The 11,676-nt window shown below is 37.1% G+C and overlaps 4 non-coding genes across 4 annotated transcripts; all 4 read left to right on the top strand.

Annotated features, from left to right (window-relative positions):
• Positions 1–1,007: 1,007 nt before the first annotated feature.
• LOC141282639 (U2 spliceosomal RNA) lies at positions 1,008–1,193 on the top strand. Its single transcript, XR_012337439.1, has one exon. It is a non-coding gene; the product is annotated as a U2 spliceosomal RNA (small nuclear RNA).
• Positions 1,194–1,976: 783 nt separating this feature from the next.
• On the top strand, positions 1,977–2,141 carry LOC141282588 (U1 spliceosomal RNA). The gene has a single exon (XR_012337385.1). It is a non-coding gene; the product is annotated as a U1 spliceosomal RNA (small nuclear RNA).
• Positions 2,142–9,377: 7,236 nt separating this feature from the next.
• On the top strand, positions 9,378–9,568 carry LOC141282627 (U2 spliceosomal RNA). The gene has a single exon (XR_012337426.1). It is a non-coding gene; the product is annotated as a U2 spliceosomal RNA (small nuclear RNA).
• Positions 9,569–10,351: 783 nt separating this feature from the next.
• On the top strand, positions 10,352–10,516 carry LOC141282587 (U1 spliceosomal RNA). The gene has a single exon (XR_012337384.1). It is a non-coding gene; the product is annotated as a U1 spliceosomal RNA (small nuclear RNA).
• Positions 10,517–11,676: the final 1,160 nt, after the last annotated feature.

Here is an 11,676-nt window from a genome sequence, read left to right as displayed (position 1 = left end):
AGAAAGTATAGACGTTTTAACTAATCACCGCTCTATTCTCTCTGCTGTGCAGGAACGGGAAAAAGTGAGTCAAGTGCCCGGGCTCATGGTAGATGAGGCCAAGAAAGTGTGGCGCGATGTGTCCCATTCAGCTCTTCAGAACAGGCACAAGGACCTGGCGTGGATGGCAGCCCATGAGATCCTCCCGGTCAGGGCCGTGATGCATTCCCGGGGAATGTCAAGAAATCCAATATGTCCACGACTCAGTTGCGGCATGCCTGAGACCGTGAGACATGCACTTTGGGAATGCAGTGCTGTGAGGGACCTGTGGGCAACGGCCGGCCCCCAGCAATTCCCGTACCTGCCAGCAGGGGGGGTCACAGATTACAGGATGGTCATGGGTGGAACAGGCCAGAGCCAAATGCCAGCGGACACTTATACCAGGCTCTGGCTTACCATTAATTGCATCAAAGATGCCATATGGACCTCCAGAAACCTGCTGGTGGGGAAGCGCGTACAGGTGTCTCTGCAGGCCATGTTACAGCTGGCCAAAGAAAGGCTGCAGGAGTACGCCATATGTCGCCATTCGGACGTGGGGGTCGGAGCTTCACAGGGAGGTCCCCTCAGCCACGAGTCCTGACTGCCCGTAGATGCCCCCCACAAACAATCAGGCTGGGGCAGCGGAGCCTCGGTTTAAGAGGATCTCCTCTGGGTCCTGACATGCCAGGTGTAGAAATGTTCTGGGGAGCTGAAATGATGTTTTAAGATTGTTTAAGTACCCACTTGTAGTTTATGCACAGCAGAAGAGTGAGCTTTTAATATTCATGTGTAAATTATATGTGTCTTTTTAAATAAATTGACTATTTGATGATTTACAATTTATTATTTTACTTGTTTTAACTACGACGAATACATGCATTTTATTTTACTTGAAGTGATGGCAAGATGTTTTTTATGATTGTGTGACAACATGCATTTTATTTTACTTGAAGTGATGGCAAGATGTTTTTATATGATTGTGTGACAATAAAATTTTTCGAAAGAAAAAAAAAAAAAAAAAATCTGTTCTTATCAGTTTAATGTCTGATACGTCTCCTATCCGGAGACTATATGTTAAATGGATTTTTGACCTTCGGAAATGGAAGCGGAGCTTGCTCCTTCCACTCCATGCATCAACATGGTATTGCAGTGTTTCCATGAATGGTGCGCTCCCCTTCTCGGGGACAAATAAGTCAAATACAAAAAAAGAATTTGCTTCTTTTGTGCGTGAATGACGGTGTTTTTTCTAATACGTGTGTTTCTTTAAATTGCTGTGTTTTCGTTGGCTTTATTGGTTTAACGAAAAGCTTGCGTGGAAATGAACACGCTGATAAAGAAATGTTTTTGTAATGTATTTAATTATTTTCTTTACAAGTTTGTGGTGGTGATCCGAGGACGAATTAAACATCCTCGACACAGCTGAAGGTGCAACAAAAGCGAAAGAGGCCGATTGGAATGTTAAAAACACCTGAAAACTTTTTTCACTACCCTTCATACTACAGCTGTCGAAAATCCACAGCAACGTCGACAGACCTGGAAGCATAGCTGTACTTGTTTAACTCACAACGACAACGGGTAAGTCATTGAGCCCTGTGTTTTTATTTATCCACGTTCTAAAATTGCTATGCTTTCGTTGTTTCTTGATTGCTCTGTACATTTCTTTGTTTCTATTCCACGTAAAGTTACTTTGTAATAACGAAACCATATATTTGAATGCGCAATTTAAATCCATTTGATTTAAATTGTTTCACATATTTCACTCTACACGGTTCAACCGGGCTGGAAACGGAATAAAAATAGGGTAGATCTCGAAGAATGTTTGGTCTCAGACGTGGCTTCGTGCGCTTTCCACCTGGTCACACACAGTAATGAAATGTTAGTCGGACGGCCTTCGGGGGCGCCGTTGATGTGATCGGTCACAGGAAGATGCGGCCGTCTGGCCTCAAAGGGTGTCGCTCATACTTACCTGGCAGGGGAGACACCATGATCATGAAGGTGGTTCACCCAGGGCGAGGCTCAGCCATTGCACTCCGGTTGTGCTGACCCTTTGCGAATTCCCCAAATGTGGGAATCTCGACTGCAAAATTTCTGATAGTGGGGGACTGCGTTCGCGCTCTCCCCTGACCTATGTGTTAAAAATAGATTCTTTTGTCGTTTTACGTAAAATCCAAGAGACGTCTAACCACGGCCCAAGAATACATTAGTCATCAAAAAAGCGGCTATTCAACGACTACATAATTTCTAATAGACAGCGAATATGTGTCTAGGCTAAAACAAGGCTTAATTTGGGCTGTCAGTGAAAATCTAATAGACGTTTGACCATTCCAAAAGAATAGACTAGCCATTAAATAGAACCACAATCAAACGGCTACATGTCTAAGAGACAGTCAACAAAATAATGCTTAGATGATTCTTTTATTTCCAATATAAGAGGTTCTCGGGAATGGCAATCATCCAAACTAATAAATTATAAAGGCTTTTATAAGAAAATGACAACAGTTAAACAACATAGACAGCGTTGGGCAATACAAAATGCTAATAAATACAAGACAAATTGAAATATTGTACATGCATGTACATTAAACAAGCCAACAAATCTGCCAATGGGCTACGACAATTTTTCTTGAATTAAGTGTTTATATCTAGATTTGTTTCTTACCCCTTTGGCAGATTTATTTGCTTGTTTTAAGCCCAAATTCGCTTAAATTTTGAGTTTTTTTCTCCCTAAAGGCTAGGCTTATTTTCTTAGGGCATTTTGCTCATCAAAAAATGCATCTTATTTTAAGACTTTCTAGATATTTGTACAGTGAAAACAGTTCGAAATAACAAGTAAGAAATGATTTTTTGCAATGTATTCATTCATTCGCTACCCTTCATAATACAGCTGTCGAAAAACCACAGCAACGTCGACAGACCTGGAAGCGTAGCTGTATTTGTTTAACTCACAAAGACAACGGGTAAAGTATTTTCTTGATTACCTAAATGACTTGCCGTAAGAAAATAAGTTTAGGTTTAAGGGGGGGGGGATACAGTTTAAAGGGATATTTCAATTTATGATGATAATTCTGTCATCATTTACTCATGCATACAGGCTTACAACAACACGAGGATTAGTTTTTTTTCTGAGTAACACAAAAGAAGGTATTTTGAGGAATGATGGTAAACCCACAGCAGATAGTCACCATTGACTTCCATAGTAGGAATAAAAAAAATATGATGGAATTTATTAGGTACCATCAACCGTGTGCTAACCATCACTTTGCAAAATATTTTCTTCATCATTTATCACGCTACTTCCAAAATATTTTTTCCTACTAAGTCAATGTTTCATTATTTGCTTTACAAGCTTAAAAATGATGGTGACATGATTCCATGGTAATCACAAACAGTTAAACAAGTAAGATAATCACCATTACTTTTAAAAGCATTTTGAAAATTGCTTGCTTATGCTGGGAGTAAAGGTATTTCACGCAGTGCGCATCCTCTTTAAAAGGTAATGTATGCTTCTTTTAAAGCTGACACATTTGCCACATTAAAATAACAGAAATGTGTACTTTTTAAACTTTTTGGAGCCGGTGTGTCTGTGTTCTTGGGGCACACATCTACATGTAAAAGCAGAATTGCTTATTATTCTTCTCTATTTCTTGTATAGGTCAATTATGAGTGAAGAACCGTTCACCAAATGAAGACCGCAGCCAGGTGACGGGATTCTGTGGTAATCGCAAACAGGTAAACCAGTAAAATAATCATCATTTATTGTTAAAATAATTTTGAAAATTGAAGTTCTGTGTGTTCTTATTGTACTTTATTTATTTCTGCAGGTAAGCACCATACCGTAAGCTTCATTCCCTTTATAACAGGTAAGGTTCATACTGTTTTATTCTTTTGTACTGTTTTATTCGTACTGTTTTAAATCATTCAGTAAATGCAAAGTTAAACTGATGTGTTTTTAATCTAGATTTAAAAGTGTCTACTGTTGAAGCACATCTGATCTCTTCTGAAAGCTGATAATAACTAAATGCTGATGCACCTTGTTTTGAGTGAACCCCTGTTTTTTCTAAATGACCTGATCCTATTGCTCCGAGTAATCGGTTTCATATTCGATTAGCATATCTGTCATGTATTTCGGCCTGTAGCCATGAAGTGGTTTTTAAACAAGTAACAGTACTTTTTTAATCCATTGTCCATTGCAATAATCGGCCCTGCTGGTGATGAAAGCATGAACAAGTTTCTCTAAGTCCTGTCTTGAGACAAAACCTCCAATTCTGGCAATATTTCTGAGATGGTAGTAAAAGCAGAATTCCTTATTATTTTTCTCTATCTCAGGCTCTATGGCATATATGTCATGATTTTATTTGTCTATTTATATGTCTATTTACAAGGACTGCCTTGGCCAAACGTTATTGTTAATTAATATTGAAGCAGTTATTTAACATATTTCCTTTGAGTAGTGATTTGTGTAATGATCCATATATCTATTTTTATGTATATTTTTAACTTAGGAATGTGATTTTAAAGCACATATTTGTTATTGTATGACACCTCTCATGTTATGAAAGTAAAAAATAAATGTATTTTCTGATGTCTTGCATTTCTGTTTTTAAACTGTTAATCCTTATCAAGTGCTATACATTAGAAAGTGGATAAATAACAAAAATGTCACTCCTGACAGCTGATAAATTAATCGTTCTTTATAGCACCACTGAGGTGAGCATTTTTCAAGGCAAGATTCTTTATAGAACCGTATAAAAAGGTTCTATATAGTACCAAAAAAAACGGGTTCTGCTATGGTTACAAGCTGAAGAACCCTTATTTGGTACTATTTAGGAGCATTTGTCTTTAGAGTGTTGCGTAGGTTCGAAACTTTCAATCTTTAAACCAAAAAAAAGGGTCACACGGTTTTATTTGTGGTGTGGACATGAACACGCTGCAGGCATTGAAATGTAATTTGTAATTTATTGTCTCATTTCATATTTAACAAATAGAAAGCAAAGTGCTATTCAATCAGTTTAACTAAACAACTGGTGTTCCTCAATTTTGGGGCCTATTTTGTTCAGTATATCAGTTTTGTTCAGTTTTGTATGTGCATGCAAAAAGCATTCAGCGAGCAAATTAACTGAAGCTTTACCTTCGTGTTTCTTTTTGTATGAGTGATAACTGTTTCTGTATGTATTTGTATGGTTTTTTTACAAGTATAGAGTGAAATGCACACGGTGAGTAATGAACGCAGACCTTCAGTGCCGGATCTCTGACCCGCTAACCTCCATCCCGACAGCCAGCGCCTTCTCCGGATGCCATTGCGGTATCGCTCCTCGGCTTTTTGGGTAAAATCGAGTGGACACCGGGGACTACACGTTTGAATGGATTTTTGACCTTCGGCTATGGAAGCGAGGCTTGCTCCGTCCACTCCGTGCATCGACTCTGGCGCTTTCCGGGGACAAATAAGGTGAGTTTAAAACCAGAGTTTGCTTCTTTTGTGCGTGGTTGCCAGTTTGTTTGCCAATCCGTGGTCATAATATGTTCCGCTTCGTGGTTTCTCCATCGCTCAGTACTTTTCTGTGTTTCTATTTTACGTAAAGCTAACACCAAAACGATTGTGGAAAGCGCTATATAGATTGTTCTCAAAGAAAAAACGAGAAACAAACCCATGTGAATATGGGTCAAATTATCTAGGCGGAGCACTTCGTTCAAAGAAAAACGCAACAGAATTGTTTGCGTTGAACAAAGACAATGGTGCGTGCAGACATCGAATGTGTATTGTGGATAAAAAATGGCCAGTGGGGTGGGACAATTTTTCTTGAATTAAGTGTTTATGGGAAAAGTTAACGAATTTTTTCTTACCCTGTAGGCAGATTTATTTGCTTGTTTTAAGCATAAAATAACAGGAGAAGAAATTGTGTAGGGGGAGCAGAGGGTTTTTTTTTTCGTTCAAAGAAAAGCAGCGTGGCACGAATGAATGTTTGGCTGAAATGCTATCGTAATTTCCCCCTTAATTTTCCTTACAAACATGAAACCAGAGAGAAGGGCCAGTTGGCATCGAATTGCACCTTGTATTCGGTGATTGATTGAGGAAAAATATGCGTATGTGTATATATACACTTGTTTTGTTGAACAGAGACAATGGCCGCGTGCTCCAGCGTCACCTATATGCCTATTTCACAAAATGGCGCCTTTGACCGGAAGTAAGGAAAACATCGTTCAGGTTGCACCACTACGATGGCCACTCAATATAGTATGGACTGACAGCTGCTTTGTTTTCTCCTACACATGAATTTACTTGTAAAAATAACAATAACAGATATTGTCGATTGGTGTTATATTATTTTTTTAGCATTTCGTATTATCAAAATATATCATATGTTAGACAGCTGTCAATTTTAAATAAAATAACGAGACATACATAACTATTCGTGTCTGCTCCCGTTTATTGTAATGAGTCTGCACATTTGGAGAAATACTTAGACATTTTACTTCTTATTTCTTTAGACTGAATAATTATTTCTTATTAATTCCAAAGTATGAGACCCGATGATCTAATCGTGGTGTATGTGCTATTCCTCGTTTGTTTGCCTGCATCCATTGCTTTACGGCTTGCTTGTTGCGTTGAAATGCACATTTGATTTCTTTACCAGCATTGGATTTAGACCATTCAATGAGAAGAGTTAACAGCGTTTATTATGATTGATAAGCCCTCAACGGAGAATGAAGTCTGCATACATTAAAAGCCTTATTTTGTTTTTATCGTGTGCCTTCCAAAATGTATGCGACGAAACTTAAATCACGCAAAATATGAATGGTAACTAGACGTGCTTGTTGTGTGCAGGGAGTGCATTTATTTGTAAACTTTTGCTAAATCAAAATGGTTTATTTGTATTTGCTTTTTACCTGGGTTTTATCAGGTTCGCAGTCGGGACATTTTTAATCCATAGTGTATGGAGTTATCTAGTAGAAAATGATCTGCTGTTTTTTGGTAGAATGTTGTGTGAGCTAAAGAAACGAGGAATAAAACACACACCGCGATTAAAAAAATCAGATCTCATACTTTGTAATTGAAAATAAATAATAATTAATTTCAAAGAAATAAGAAGTAAAATGTGTAAGTATTCCTCAAAATGTGCTTTGGACTAAGTCTCCCGTCATCACAGCAAACGGGAGCAGACCCGAATAGGTATGTCTAGTTATTTTATTAAAAATTCCCAGCCGTCTGTAAATTCATGTTTGAAAGAAAAAAGTAAATGAATATCTTACTTACTGTTTTTGTCTTGTTTTCTAGTGAATATCTGACAATTCTTAAATGGAGATACATTTACTTGGTAAGCAAAGTGGCTTAAGATATTATGTATTGTAATAGAAAATTGTTATAAAAACGTTTTGTTTTTGCTGGGAATTCTTGTATATATTTCACAGCTATATAATTAATTATAATAACGCACTTTTTGTTGATAAACATGTTAAAAAATACATTAACACAGAATAATGTGGCAACAAATCAAATGTGCATTTAAATGCAACAAGCAGAAAATAAATAAATAAAGCAAATGCATGGAAAAGAAACGAGGAATAAAACAAACACCGCGATTAAAAAAATCAGATCGCATACTTTGTAATTGAAAATAAATAATAATTAATTCCAAAGAAATAAGAAGTAAAATGTGTAAGTATTCCTCAAAATGTGCTTTGGACTAAGTCCCCGTCATCACAGCAAACGGGAGCAGACCCGAATAGGTATGTCTAGTTATTTTATTTAAAATTTCCAGCCGTCTGTAAATTCATGTTTGAAAGAAAAAAGTAAATGAATATCTTACTTACTGTTTTTGTCTTGTTTTCTTGTGAATATCTGACAATTCTTAAATGGAGATACATTTACTTGGTAAGCAAAGTGGCTTAAGATATTATGTATTGTAATAGAAAATTGTTATAAAAGCGTTTTGTGTTTGCTGGGAATTCACAGCCATATAATTAATTATAATAACGCACTTTTTGTATATAAACATGTTAAAAAATACATTAACACAGAATAATGTGGCAACAAATCAAACGTGCATTTAAATGCAACAAGCAAAAATAAATAAATAAAGCAAATGCACGGAAAAGAAACGAGGAATAAAACAAACACCGCGATTAAAAAATCAGATCGTATACTTTGTAATAATTGAAATAAATTATAAAAATCAACAGGTTTATATTTAAAACAAGTAAAAAATATCTGCCAGCGGGGTAAGAAAAATAAACGTAATTCTAGTTTCAACTTAATTCAATAATAAACTCAATTTAGGTTTATTTTTCTTACCCCACTGGCAGATATTTTTACTTGTTTTAAGCCTTAACCTATTACATTTTAGAATTTATTTCAGTAAACAAGACTTAAATTCTAAGCCACTTTGCTTATTAAGTAAATGTATCTTGATTTAAGAATTATTTTTTAACTCGAAAACATGAATAAAATACTAAGTAAACGAACAGATTGGGATGTTCAAAACACTTAAACATTTTTTTTCACTCTACCCTTCATATTACAGCTGTCGAAAAACCACAGCAACGTTGACAGACCTGGAAGCCATGATATATTAGCAGTTTTTAAAATAAGTTAAATCTAGAATCCTTATTGGTTTTAGATACTTAAAAGCAATGAATGATCTTCTTTCTTTTGAATTGATTTGGTATTATGGAGGAGCTCTGTGTCTGGTTATTGAAGATGATTTCGTCTTTGCTCCTATGTTGGCTTATTTTTTGTTATTTCCGTTACTATATATATATATATATATTTTTTCCCCTTTGTTTTTTCTGATTTGAGGTTATGAAAATGTTTTAATTTGTAATAAAGGTTTTTTGAAAATTCTAAATTCTCTCTCTCTCTCTCATGAGCGTGGATCAGTTCCTGCATCAAGGAAAAAATGCGCATCCTGGTAAATTTCAGAAGTTAGACGACTGAGCTGCAGCGGACAGCGTAAGATTTATGAAAACACATTTGAGAAGAAAGGCAAAGCATGTTTCACAGTTAATCCAAGACCATAATGACAATTTTGCGCTCTGTTTCCCGAAGCTCGTGGAGGCGTGGAGCAGCATACACAGTTAAGGTATGTGCGATCTACCGGCATTACCTTTACGATCGACGTATTGGATCTGCAAGCTGCAAGCAAATTAACTGAAGCTTTACTTCATGTTTCTGTTTGGTTAAGCGATGACTGCTTTTTCCCAACAGTTTGTGTGTGTTTTCTGCATGGGTTTAGAAAACATGAACTTCTGATCTGCTAGCTCAACGTTCTACCTCTGTAACGTATAGAGTTAAATGCCCGCTAGCCTCCACCCCAAAAGCCAGCGCCTTCGCCGGCTCCCCCTTTGGCTGCGTCTATTCCGGTATCGCTTCTCGGCCTTTTGGCTAAGATCAAGTGTAGTATCTGTTCTTATCAGTTTAATGTCTGATACGTCTCCTATCCGGAGACTATATGTTAAATGGATTTTTGACCTTCGGAAATGGAAGCGGAGCTTGCTCCTTCCACTCCATGCATCAACATGGTATTGCAGTGTTTCCATGAATGGTGCGCTCCCCTTCTCGGGGACAAATAAGTCAAATACAAAAAAAGAATTTGCTTCTTTTGTGCGTGAATGACGGTGTTTTTTCTAATACGTGTGTTTCTTTAAATTGCTGTGTTTTCGTTGGCTTTATTGGTTTAACGAAAAGCTTGCGTGGAAATGAACACGCTGATAAAGAAATGTTTTTGTAATGTATTTAATTATTTTCTTTACAAGTTTGTGGTGGTGATCCGAGGACGAATTAAACATCCTCGACACAGCTGAAGGTGCAACAAAAGCGAAAGAGGCCGATTGGAATGTTAAAAACACCTGAAAACTTTTTTCACTACCCTTCATACTACAGCTGTCGAAAATCCACAGCAACGTCGACAGACCTGGAAGCATAGCTGTACTTGTTTAACTCACAACGACAACGGGTAAGTCATTGAGCCCTGTGTTTTTATTTATCCACGTTCTAAAATTGCTATGCTTTCGTTGTTTCTTGATTGCTCTGTACATTTCTTTGTTTCTATTCCACGTAAAGTTACTTTGTAATAACGAAACCATATATTTGAATGCGCAATTTAAATCCATTTGATTTAAATTGTTTCACATATTTCACTCTACACGGTTCAACCGGGCTGGAAACGGAATAAAAATAGGGTAGATCTCGAAGAATGTTTGGTCTCAGACGTGGCTTCGTGCGCTTTCCACCTGGTCACACACAGTAATGAAATGTTAGTCGGACGGCCTTCGGGGGCGCCGTTGATGTGATCGGTCACAGGAAGATGCGGCCGTCTGGCCTCAAAGGGTGTCGCTCATACTTACCTGGCAGGGGAGACACCATGATCATGAAGGTGGTTCACCCAGGGCGAGGCTCAGCCATTGCACTCCGGTTGTGCTGACCCTTTGCGAATTCCCCAAATGTGGGAATCTCGACTGCAAAATTTCTGATAGTGGGGGACTGCGTTCGCGCTCTCCCCTGACCTATGTGTTAAAAATAGATTCTTTTGTCGTTTTACGTAAAATCCAAGAGACGTCTAACCACGGCCCAAGAATACATTAGTCATCAAAAAAGCGGCTATTCAACGACTACATAATTTCTAATAGACAGCGAATATGTGTCTAGGCTAAAACAAGGCTTAATTTGGGCTGTCAGTGAAAATCTAATAGACGTTTGACCATTCCAAAAGAATAGACTAGCCATTAAATAGAACCACAATCAAACGGCTACATGTCTAAGAGACAGTCAACAAAATAATGCTTAGATGATTCTTTTATTTCCAATATAAGAGGTTCTCGGGAATGGCAATCATCCAAACTAATAAATTATAAAGGCTTTTATAAGAAAATGACAACAGTTAAACAACATAGACAGCGTTGGGCAATACAAAATGCTAATAAATACAAGACAAATTGAAATATTGTACATGCATGTACATTAAACAAGCCAACAAATCTGCCAATGGGCTACGACAATTTTTCTTGAATTAAGTGTTTATATCTAGATTTGTTTCTTACCCCTTTGGCAGATTTATTTGCTTGTTTTAAGCCCAAATTCGCTTAAATTTTGAGTTTTTTTCTCCCTAAAGGCTAGGCTTATTTTCTTAGGGCATTTTGCTCATCAAAAAATGCATCTTATTTTAAGACTTTCTAGATATTTGTACAGTGAAAACAGTTCGAAATAACAAGTAAGAAATGATTTTTTGCAATGTATTCATTCATTCGCTACCCTTCATAATACAGCTGTCGAAAAACCACAGCAACGTCGACAGACCTGGAAGCGTAGCTGTATTTGTTTAACTCACAAAGACAACGGGTAAAGTATTTTCTTGATTACCTAAATGACTTGCCGTAAGAAAATAAGTTTAGGTTTAAGGGGGGGGGGATACAGTTTAAAGGGATATTTCAATTTATGATGATAATTCTGTCATCATTTACTCATGCATACAGGCTTACAACAACACGAGGATTAGTTTTTTTTCTGAGTAACACAAAAGAAGGTATTTTGAGGAATGATGGTAAACCCACAGCAGATAGTCACCATTGACTTCCATAGTAGGAATAAAAAAAATATGATGGAATTTATTAGGTACCATCAACCGTGTGCTAACCATCACTTTGCAAAATATTTTCTTCATCATT

This window comes from Paramisgurnus dabryanus, chromosome 9 (assembly GCF_030506205.2).
Source record: "Paramisgurnus dabryanus chromosome 9, PD_genome_1.1, whole genome shotgun sequence".
Classification (NCBI taxonomy): Eukaryota; Metazoa; Chordata; class Actinopteri; order Cypriniformes; family Cobitidae; genus Paramisgurnus; species Paramisgurnus dabryanus.
The sequence above is the reverse complement of the archived record's forward strand: the minus strand, read 5'-3'. Positions and strand labels throughout refer to the sequence as shown.